Source organism: Myotis brandtii, unplaced genomic scaffold (genome assembly GCF_000412655.1).
Source record: "Myotis brandtii unplaced genomic scaffold, ASM41265v1 scaffold62, whole genome shotgun sequence".
In the NCBI taxonomy this organism is placed as follows: domain Eukaryota; kingdom Metazoa; phylum Chordata; class Mammalia; order Chiroptera; family Vespertilionidae; genus Myotis; species Myotis brandtii.
The window spans coordinates 3,216,035-3,225,893 of record NW_005370366.1 but is presented as its reverse complement, the minus strand read 5'-3'; the positions used below and the strand labels follow the sequence as shown (position 1 = coordinate 3,225,893).

The 9,859-nt window shown below is 38.5% G+C and overlaps 1 protein-coding gene across 6 annotated transcripts in view; it reads right to left on the bottom strand.

Moving 5' to 3' along the window:
• ZMYM2 (zinc finger, MYM-type 2) overlaps nucleotides 1–9,811 on the bottom strand; it is a 163,356-nt gene extending 153,545 nt beyond the window's left edge. For 2 of the 6 annotated variants that reach the window (XR_001359367.1, XM_005880023.2), the window contains exon 1: nucleotides 9,319–9,782. The gene's annotated coding sequence lies outside the window, so the exon portion shown is untranslated. Of the gene's footprint in view, nucleotides 1–9,318 lie in introns of all 6 variants that reach the window. The other 4 variants (XM_005880025.2, XM_005880026.2, XM_014528142.1 and 1 more) reach the window with 3 other exon arrangements.
• Nucleotides 9,812–9,859: the final 48 nt, after the last annotated feature.

The following is a 9,859-nucleotide window of genomic DNA, read 5'->3' as shown; positions in this document are numbered from 1 at the left end:
GAGGAACATCTGTAATAATCTGAACAATAAAGACTTATTTAAAAAGTATATATATAGGAGCCAGCAGTGGGGAGCTGGTCAAGAAGAAGATAGAATCCTTCTCTTTACTATCACATGAGCATTCAGTGAGTTTACTGTACCAGTGGTAGCAACTAATTCACGTTTAGTCTGTACAGATAACTGTAGCTGTTGTTAACTGAGCACCTACTATTGGGCAGTCACATAGCCTATATTATTGTCAATCGTAATCTCATATGCAAGTTTAGGAAAGCAGGCATTACTATAGTCTTATGTCAAATGAAAAAAATAAGACTCAGAGGTTAAATGACTCATCAGAGATTACCAACTGGTAAATAGTAGAGCAAAAGTTTTATTGAGGCACTTAGAGGCCCAGTGCACAAATCTGGGGTCCCTCCGCCTGCACCCTCTCGCGATCCGGGACCCCTCAGGGAATGTCAGAGAACCAGTTTTGGCCCAATCCCCGCAGGCCAGGCCGAGGGGACTGGGCCAAAACTGGTGCAGAAATCCATGTACCAGGGTGAATCCGTGCACTGGAACCCTAGTATGCATATAAGATCTTCGGTTAATCTCTTCCCGCCCTCCCCCCTTCCCTCTGAGATTCATCAGTCTGTTTCATGTTTCCATGCCTGTGGGTCCCACTCCTGCATTGAGCGTCTGCCCCTTGGTGGTCAGTGCACATCATAGCTACCAGCCAGTCGGCCAGTCACTTAGGCTTTTAGATAGATAGATAGATAGATAGATAGATAGATAGATAGATAGATGAGATAATTTGCATACAATAAAATTTACTTATTTTATGTGAAAACTTTGGTAAGTTTTAAGAAATTTATATACTACTTATGCAGTTATCATCACAATCTAGTTTTAGAAGATATTCATCACACCAAAAGTTCCTTCCTGGGCAAGGCAGATTTGAACACCAACCTGACTCCAAACTTATGTCCCCTACCAACACTCAAGTGATAAAAACTGATTTAGGCAGAAAAGCTGCAAAATTAAGACCCACTAATTCCCTCTTTGCATGTGAAGTCCCAAAATACCATTAAAACCACATTACATGGCATCTCACCAAATTTCACTTTACTAAAATTTGATTATGCCTCAAATAAGTACAGCAAATTAGACTGAGAACATAGGATGCTATTACTGATACTGTGTGATATTTCTTTTAAGTGCAAAACGAGTTAGGAGGAAGACTGGATAAAAACCACTGAGCAAGGACATCAAGGATGAAAAGGTGATATACAAATGAAGAGAACAAGGGAATAATAGAAGTCAGGAGTTTGTGTCATGGAAGACAAAGATTAACTTGAACAGAAGCTTATCTTTGATGAGCAACATAAAACTATTTGGAGATACAAAATGAAATGACTTCCTAGGCAGGTGTTAAAACTCATTTGATTAAGAAACAGGATATACAATGTTAAAACAGGCAAAAATAGTTTCGCAACTTACATTAAGTCTTTTATCCATTTTGAGTTTATTCCTGTGTATGGTGTAAGTTGGTGGTCTAGTTTCATTTTTTTGCATGTACCTGTCCAATTTTCCCAAATTAAATGTAAGTCGCAAAACCATAAAAATCCTAGAAGAAAACATAGGCAGCAAAATCTCAGACATCTTACATAGCAGAATTTTAACCAACACATCTCCTAGGGCAAGAGAAACAAAGGACAAAATAAACAAATGGGACTACATCAAACTAAAAATCTTCTACGCAAAGAAACCATAATCAAAATAAAAAGGGAACCCACTGTATGGGAGAACATATTTGCCAATGATACATCTGACAAAGGGTTAATTTCCAAAATATATAAATAACTAATACAACTCAACACTAGGAAGACAAATGATCCAATTTAAAAATGGGCAAAGGATCTGAATAGACACTTCTCCAAAGAGGACATATGGATGGATAATAGATATGAAAAAAAGCTCAATGTCAATATCATCAGAGAGATGCAAATTAAAAACAATTGAGTTATCCTTTCACACCTGCCACAATGGCTATCATCAATAAATCAATAAACAACAAGTATTGGCAAGGATGTGGAGAAAAGGGAACCTTAGGCACACAGCCACTGCAAATACAGACTGGTGCAGCAACTTTGGAAAACAGTATGAGTTCCCTCAAAAACTTAAAAATGGAAATGCGATTTGACCCAGTGATCCCACTTTTAGGAATATATCCTACAAATACCGAAATACCAATCAGAAAAAACATATGCACCCCTGTGTTCATAGCAGCACAATTTACAATAGCTAAGATCTGGAAACAGCCCAAGTAAGTACCTATCAGTAGATGAATGGATAAAAAAGCAGTGGTACATTTACACAATGAAATACTATGCAGCAGTGAAAAAGAAGGATCTCTTACCCTTTGAGACAGCATGGAGAGACCTGGAGATTATTATGCAAAGAAAAATAAACCAGTCAGAGAAAGACAAATATCAAATGATCTCACATATGTGGAAGCTAATGAACAAAATCAATTGACAAACAAAATAGGTCCAGGCCCGGAAAGAGGGGCTCAGTGGTTGAGCGTCGACCTATGAACCACAAAGTCACGGTTAGATTCCAATCAGGGCACAAGCCCGGGTTGCAGACTCAATCCCCAATGGGGCATGTGCAGCATCAGTGATTTGTGACAAAGAAACAGGTCACAAATGGAAAAAATGGAAGCAAGCAAATTACTGGATACAGAGTTCAAAACCATGGTTTTAAGTTTACTTAAGATCTTAATGAGATTTTCAAGAATCTTAATGAGAGTGTCAAAGACATGAAAAAAGAACCAGTCAGAAATTAAGCATACACTAACTGAAATAAAGAATACTTTATAAGGATTCAGCAGTAGAGTAGAGGATTCTGAGAATCAAATCAATGATTTGGAATTGAGGAAGCAAAAAACACCCAATCAGAAGAGAAAAGAAAAAAAAAGAATCCAAAAATATGCAAATAGTTTAAGGAGCCTCTGGGACAACTTTAAGCGTACCTACATTCACATCATGGGGCTGCCAGAAGAACAGAGAGAGCAAGATATTGAAAACCTATTTGAAGAAATAATGACAGAAAATTTCCCCTACCTGGTGAACGAAATAGACTACATGTCCAGGAAGCACAGAGAGTCCCAAACAAGAGAAAACCAAAGAAGCCCACACCAAGACATATTATAATTTCAATGCCAAGGGCTAAAAACAAAGAGAGAATCTTAAAAGCAGCAAGAGAAAAGCAATTAGTTACCTACAAGGGAGCACTCATACGACTATCAGCTGATTTCTCAAAAGAAACTTTGCAGGCCATAAGGGAGTGACAAGAAATATTCAAGGTGATGAATAGCAAGAACCTACAACCAAGATTACACTACCTAGCAAAGCTCTCATTTAGAATTGAGGGCCAGCCCTAGTCGGTTTGGCTCAGTGGCTAGAGCATCGGCCTGAGGACTGAAGGGTCCCACGTTCAATTCCAATCAAGGGTACATGCCAGGGTTGTGGGCTCGATCCCCAGTAGGGGGCGTGCAGGAGGCAGGCAATCAATGATTCTCATCATTTATGTTTCTATCTCTACCTCTCCCTTCACCTCTGAAATCAATAAAAAATATATATTTGAAATGAAGGTCAGATAAGGAGCTTCACAGACAAGAAAAAGCTAAAGGAGTTCATCCCCACCAAACCAGTATTACATGAAATGTTGAAGGGGAAGAAGAGATCAAAAATATGGAGAATAAAATGGCAACAAATACATACCTATTAACGACTGAATCTAAACATCAAAACGAACAAAAAGAAATATAATGAACAAAATAAACTGGTCCAATAAAATAGAATCAGAGACATGGAAGCATGGAACAGATTTGACGAATCTCAGAGGGAAAGAGGGAGGGGGGCAGGAAGAGATTAACCAAAGATCTTACCTAAGGACACAGACAGTCGGGTGGTAAAGGCCTGGGGTGGGGAGGGAACCGGATAGAGGGAGGCAGCGGGGGGAGACAAGGGGAGAAATCCGTAGTACTCTCAACAATAAAGATTTTATTTTTTAAAAAAGAATTCTCATACGTGTTAGAGCCAGAAATAAAATAAACTAGAACAATTAAAATAAAATATGACAACCTTCAAAGAAAAAAATACAAATATAAATCTAAAACAAGTAGATATAATAAAAGTTTAATTTAATCTAAATTTTCACTTCCACTCTAACATTTCCTTAATTCTATAGAACTGAAAGCACAATTCACTAAGACATACACTGGACCTAACCAACAACTTACAAATTCCAAATTAGGGTTCTGGAGTGTACCATTCAAAGTCAACATGTAATGCTCGTCTGAGCATAGCGGCAAAGAAATTGCTAGCCAACTGTTAACAGAAAACATCTTTTTTGTATGCATGATATACAGTACATGTTGTAATACGTAATTTGTTAAATAAATGACTTCTACACTGCCCTGATTAGCCTGAATTATTTAGTCCAACTCAATAATCCAAGAAACACTCTTCCTAGGCAAAAGATGTAAAAAATGTGCCTTTTTGATATGAATTATTATAAAACTGTTCCAGCATTACAAGAAAAGTTTCTTTAATATTTTTAGTTAGAAAACCATAATTTCAGTTCCAAATTCATACAAAAATAAATCCATACAAGGAATGTAGGTTACTATAACAAAAGTAATATACACATGGCATTGCTATAACGTAAAAACAAAGCAAAGCAAAAACCTGAATAATTTGTCTCCTTGAATTAGTCACATTTTATTTTTTAATTTTTTAAAATATATTTTCCTTTATTTCAAAGAGGAAGGGAGGAGGAGAGAGAGCTAGAAACATCAATAATGAGAGAGAATCATTGATCAGCTGCCTCCTGCACACCCCACACTGAGGACCAAGCCCACAACCCGGGTATATGCCTTGACTAGGAATCGAACTGTGCCCTCCTGGTTCATAGGTCAACACTCAACCACTGAGCAACACTGGCCAGGCTAGTCACATTTTATAAATTCTATCTGTAACCTCTAACTATGTGATAACCATTTTACTGAAAATAGGCACTTAAGTATTTTTCCTATTCAATCTAAATGGTTAGAAAGAAATAAGTTTACTGCAAGAATTACGATAGACCTTTCATAATTTCTTTAATTTGATATTGCAACAATTCTATACCTAGTAAAAGTGTCTTAAAATTACAATTTAACATTAATTTTTAATAACAGAATCATACTAAAATATTTAATAATTTAAGGATAAAATATTTTACACATTGCTTATTAAAGATTTAACTGACATACAACAATATGTAATTATTTTAGGTGTATATTTTTAAACTTTAAATTCACAAAATTAACTTCAAATTCACTAGGAACTATATATACTGAGAAGGGAAAAAAATCTAGAACCTCTAGCAAAGAGAAACCTGATCCTTGGCAGCCTATTGATATTTAAAAAAATAGCTGAAATTCTCTAACTATAATCTGATAACTCTTCAAGAAGGATAACAAAACAAGATAACACATAACAATGAAATATACTAATTTTGTTAAAACCAGATCTATTACATATTCATTATCTATTTATTCTAATATCCAAAGTTTACTCTTAAATTATTTCTTAAAATAGTGAATAATAATACTTACAGGACATTGATCAAATCAGTAAAAATAAAATCCCCAACAGTATACCCTCTTCCAAATTAAAGACCATGAATTTTCCTTAAATTTTATTACTTTTAATTTTCAATGTTAGAACAAATCCCAAACTAGTCATGTGATCAAGTGATTTTGCAAACCCCTATACACACATCTTTTAACTCTAAATAATATTTTTCAATGGTATACAAAAATTTATTCTAAAAAAAAAAAAATTTATTCTAGGGCTCTGGCCAGTTGCTTGGAATGTCGACCCAATACATCAAGGTTGCAGGTCAGGGCACAAACAGGAGGCGGCCAATTGATGTGATTGATGTTTCTCCCTCACATTGATGTTTCTCTCTCTCTCTCTCTCTCTCTCTCTCTCTCTCTCTCTCCCCCTTCCCCTCTCTAAAATCAATAAAAGCATATACTCAGGTGAGGATTTAAAAAAAAAAAAAAGACTATAAACAATTGTACAAGATGTTATATCAAGCTCCATATCCATGAAAAATTTGAAACATCCATAGGTCAGCACCTATGTGACATCTGAGTGATACAGGACTGTCTCATCAAATGAGGTATAAAGTCTAGCCCATGAAATTAAATATTAGAACATGGAAAAATAGGGACCATGCTGTACATTTCCTCCAATTGGTTAAAAGGACAGGTGGGAGGGGAGGGTGATTCATACTATTAAGAATGCACTGCCCTAACCGGTTTGGCTCAGTGGATAGAGCATTGGCCTGCGGACTCAAGGGTCCCAGGTTCGATTCCGGTCAAGGGCATGTACCTTGGTTGTGGGCACATCCCCCGTGGGGAGTGTGCAGGAGGCAGCTGATCAATGTTTCTCTCTCATCGATGTTTCTAACTCTCTATCCCTCTCCCTTCCTCTCTGTAAAAAACCAATATATTTTTTAAAAAAAGAATGCACTAGCCCTGGTCAGAGTGTCCCAATTGGTTGAACTTCGTTCACAGGTTTGATTCCCAGTCAGGGTACATACAAAGGTTGTGGGTTCGATCCCCGGTCAATGGGTATGCAGAAGGCAACCAATCAATGTTACTCTCTCACATGAATGTTTTTTTCCCTTCCTATCTCTCTAAAACTCCATTTTTTAAGAAATTTTAAAAAATAAATAAAAAATAAAAGAATGCTCTAAGATGCCATAATTATGCAAAATATTTTAACTGTAAAGATACTTTGTAAGTACATCTAATAGCACGTAACAGTAAGTGCCCAATAAATGTTAAGTATAATAAAGAACTTATTTAAGCAAAGTCAATTAAAAATTGTCAGGTTCTCTGTATCTTATTTTTTTTTTTATGTATTTTAATTGATTTTTTACAGAGAGGAAGGGAGAGAGATAGAGAGTTAGAAACATCGATGAGAGAGAAACATCGATCAGCTGCCTCCTGCACACCTCCTACTGGGGATGTGCCCGCAACCCAGGTACATGCCCTTGACCGGAATCGAACCTGGGACCTTTTAGTCCGCAGGCCAACGCTCTATCCACTGAGCCAAACCGGTTTCGGCTCTGTATCTTATTGACTGGCATATTAAAACTCCATTAACTGGTGTTTTAAAATACTTTTTAATTCGGAGTTAAATTATTAAGCAAAACAAGAATGACATTTTGGCATTATTTTTCTTCCTCTACAAATTAGAAAAACAAATAGTACCTATATCAATGGGTTTTCATGAAGACTAAATTACTTAATACATGTTAAAAATTAGTTTGGACATGTGTGGAAACTACAAAATGTAAATGATAGGTACACAGAAATTCAATATACTACTCTTAATCATAAATTTGAAAGTTTCTAAATAAACTTTTTTTAAAATTTAGCTTACAATTGTGCTGGTACACAATAGGGGCTCAATACATACTATTTTTCTTTAAAGAGGAGTTTTTTGTTGTTGTTTGTTTTTAATATATTTTTATTGATTTCAGAGAGGAAGGAAGAGGGAGAGAGACAGAAACATCGATGAGAGAGAATCATTGATCGGCTGCCTCCTGCACGCCCCCTACTGGAAATCAAGCCCACAACCCGGGCATGTGCCCTTCACCGGAATCGAACCCATGACCCTTCAGTCCACAGGTCGACGCTCTATCCAGTGAGCCAAACCAACTAGGCCAATACATACTATTTTAATTACCCCCAGCCTACCTGCTAAGATTAAGTGAAATAATACATGAAAGTGTCCTGCACTGCACCTAAATTATACCTATTTAATATAAGCTATCATCCTCACATCATCTTTAACAATCAGTATTCAGCAAATATTTGTCATCAATGAACTGTCTTTTGACCCATTTGCGACTTAATAATTTCTATATATAAAAGCCTAAGCGACCCTTAGGACCGTTGTGACTGGTTGATCAGTCGCTATGACACCCAATGACCACCAGGGGGCAGATGCTCAACACAGGATCTGCCCCCTGGTGGTCAGTGTGCTTACATAGCGGGAGTGTTGCTCAGCCAGAAGCCAGGTCATGGCTGGCGAGTGCAGCTGTGGCCATGGGAGCCTCTCCCGCTGCCTGCTGCTTTGGCACTGCTACATCCCTTGGGGGATGCTGGACTGCCAGTTTCGCCCAATCTCATAACTGGCAGTCTGACATCCCCGAGGGATCACAGATTTCGAGAGGGCGCAGGCCAGGCTGAGGGACCCCATCTGTGCCTCTACTTAAGTATAAGCTAAACTTATGACTCACCTCTGACAGAGATCTTCAAGTTATGATATCAACTATCAATGGGCTCAAGAGATATAATGTGTCCAGAATGCTAACTTCACTAATATTTTGTAACTAACTTCAAATGAGGGAGGTTTTGACTGGTTATGTTTATCTTATTATCTAGAACATTCCCAGACCGACTTAAAATCAGCAAATTACAAGCACTAAACGTAACTCAGTTAACATATTTAAGAATTACTCAAGTGAAGCCCTGGCCAGGTAGCTGTTGGTTAAACCCCCAGTCATAGTATATAAGAATCAACCAATGAATGCATAAATAAGTGGAACACCAAATCGATGTTTCTCTCTCTCTCTCTCTATTTTAAAATTTTTAAATCATTTATTAAAAAAAAAAGGAATGACTCAAGTGAAGACTACTGAGCACAGAAGATGGGGAACTCAGAGAGCAATGGGCTGGTGTGATCAGCATACTAGTTGCTGAACTAGGAGTACTAAAGGAGTGGACTTAGGCCTAATCAAAGACATGAAAGAGACCTACCAACTCATGAACCCTAAGAGTAAAAGCATGAGTTTTAAATCAGACACAAACAAAAAGTTAAATGGTTCTTCCTATTTTTCCGATCCCTTCGATGAATTACCATTGTAAAGGTAGAAAAAATGTAAAGGATGGTTTCTTGCATACCAAAACGAAATAACTTCAGTTCCCATTGTGGAACTCTAGAGGGCGCAAGAAATATGCCCTCCTTCCCACCAACCCACCTCTGGGTAATGTGAGCAGCTAGCTGCAGGACCTGAGGTTTGTGTTGCAGCAGCAGAAGCAGTGTCTGCAGCGGTGCAACAGCAGCACCCACTCCCAATTATTACCCAGGCAGCTGCCGCCAAGGGAAAGCTCCTCCCCCTCAAAACACCTGGACAGACAAGATCCAGGTCTGAACACCTACAACCTGACAACTTCCTCTAAGAGCAACAAATCGGGGGCAAAGGACTCACAATGAGGGTGTTTTCCTTCTCACTTTCTGTCAAAAATTCACCACACGGAGTTCAAAGCGATTCCTGCTCCTGGGGTAAGAGGAAAAACGAGAAATGTATCAAGAACAAGCTATCCAGGTAGGACAACCAGCCCTTCCCACGAGAAAAAGAAAAGGGAATATGAGGTCAAGGAGGTTCGGTCCTTCTGTTATCACTGCCCAACACGAGACCAACAATCCCTCGTACGTAAAGCGGAGCAAAATGGCGTAAAATATGAATTTGGTCCCAAAACCCAAGTGAAATGCAAAATCTGGAGGGAGAAGGTGGAGGGCATCCAACCTGCCCCAGGGAAGAGAGCGGGGGAAGGGCAAACGTTGCCTCGACGCCAGCATTTTCTCCCAAATGGGCCCACCCGGGGTCTCTCCCGTCACTCCGGGCACCAACTCCAATTTAGGAGCGGCTCACATCGCCGCTGGGCTGAAAGCTCCCATATTTGCCCCAAGCCTTAGCCCTGGGCCTGAGACTTGTCCCCCCCCCCAACCCCCGCAGTCGGCGACCGGCT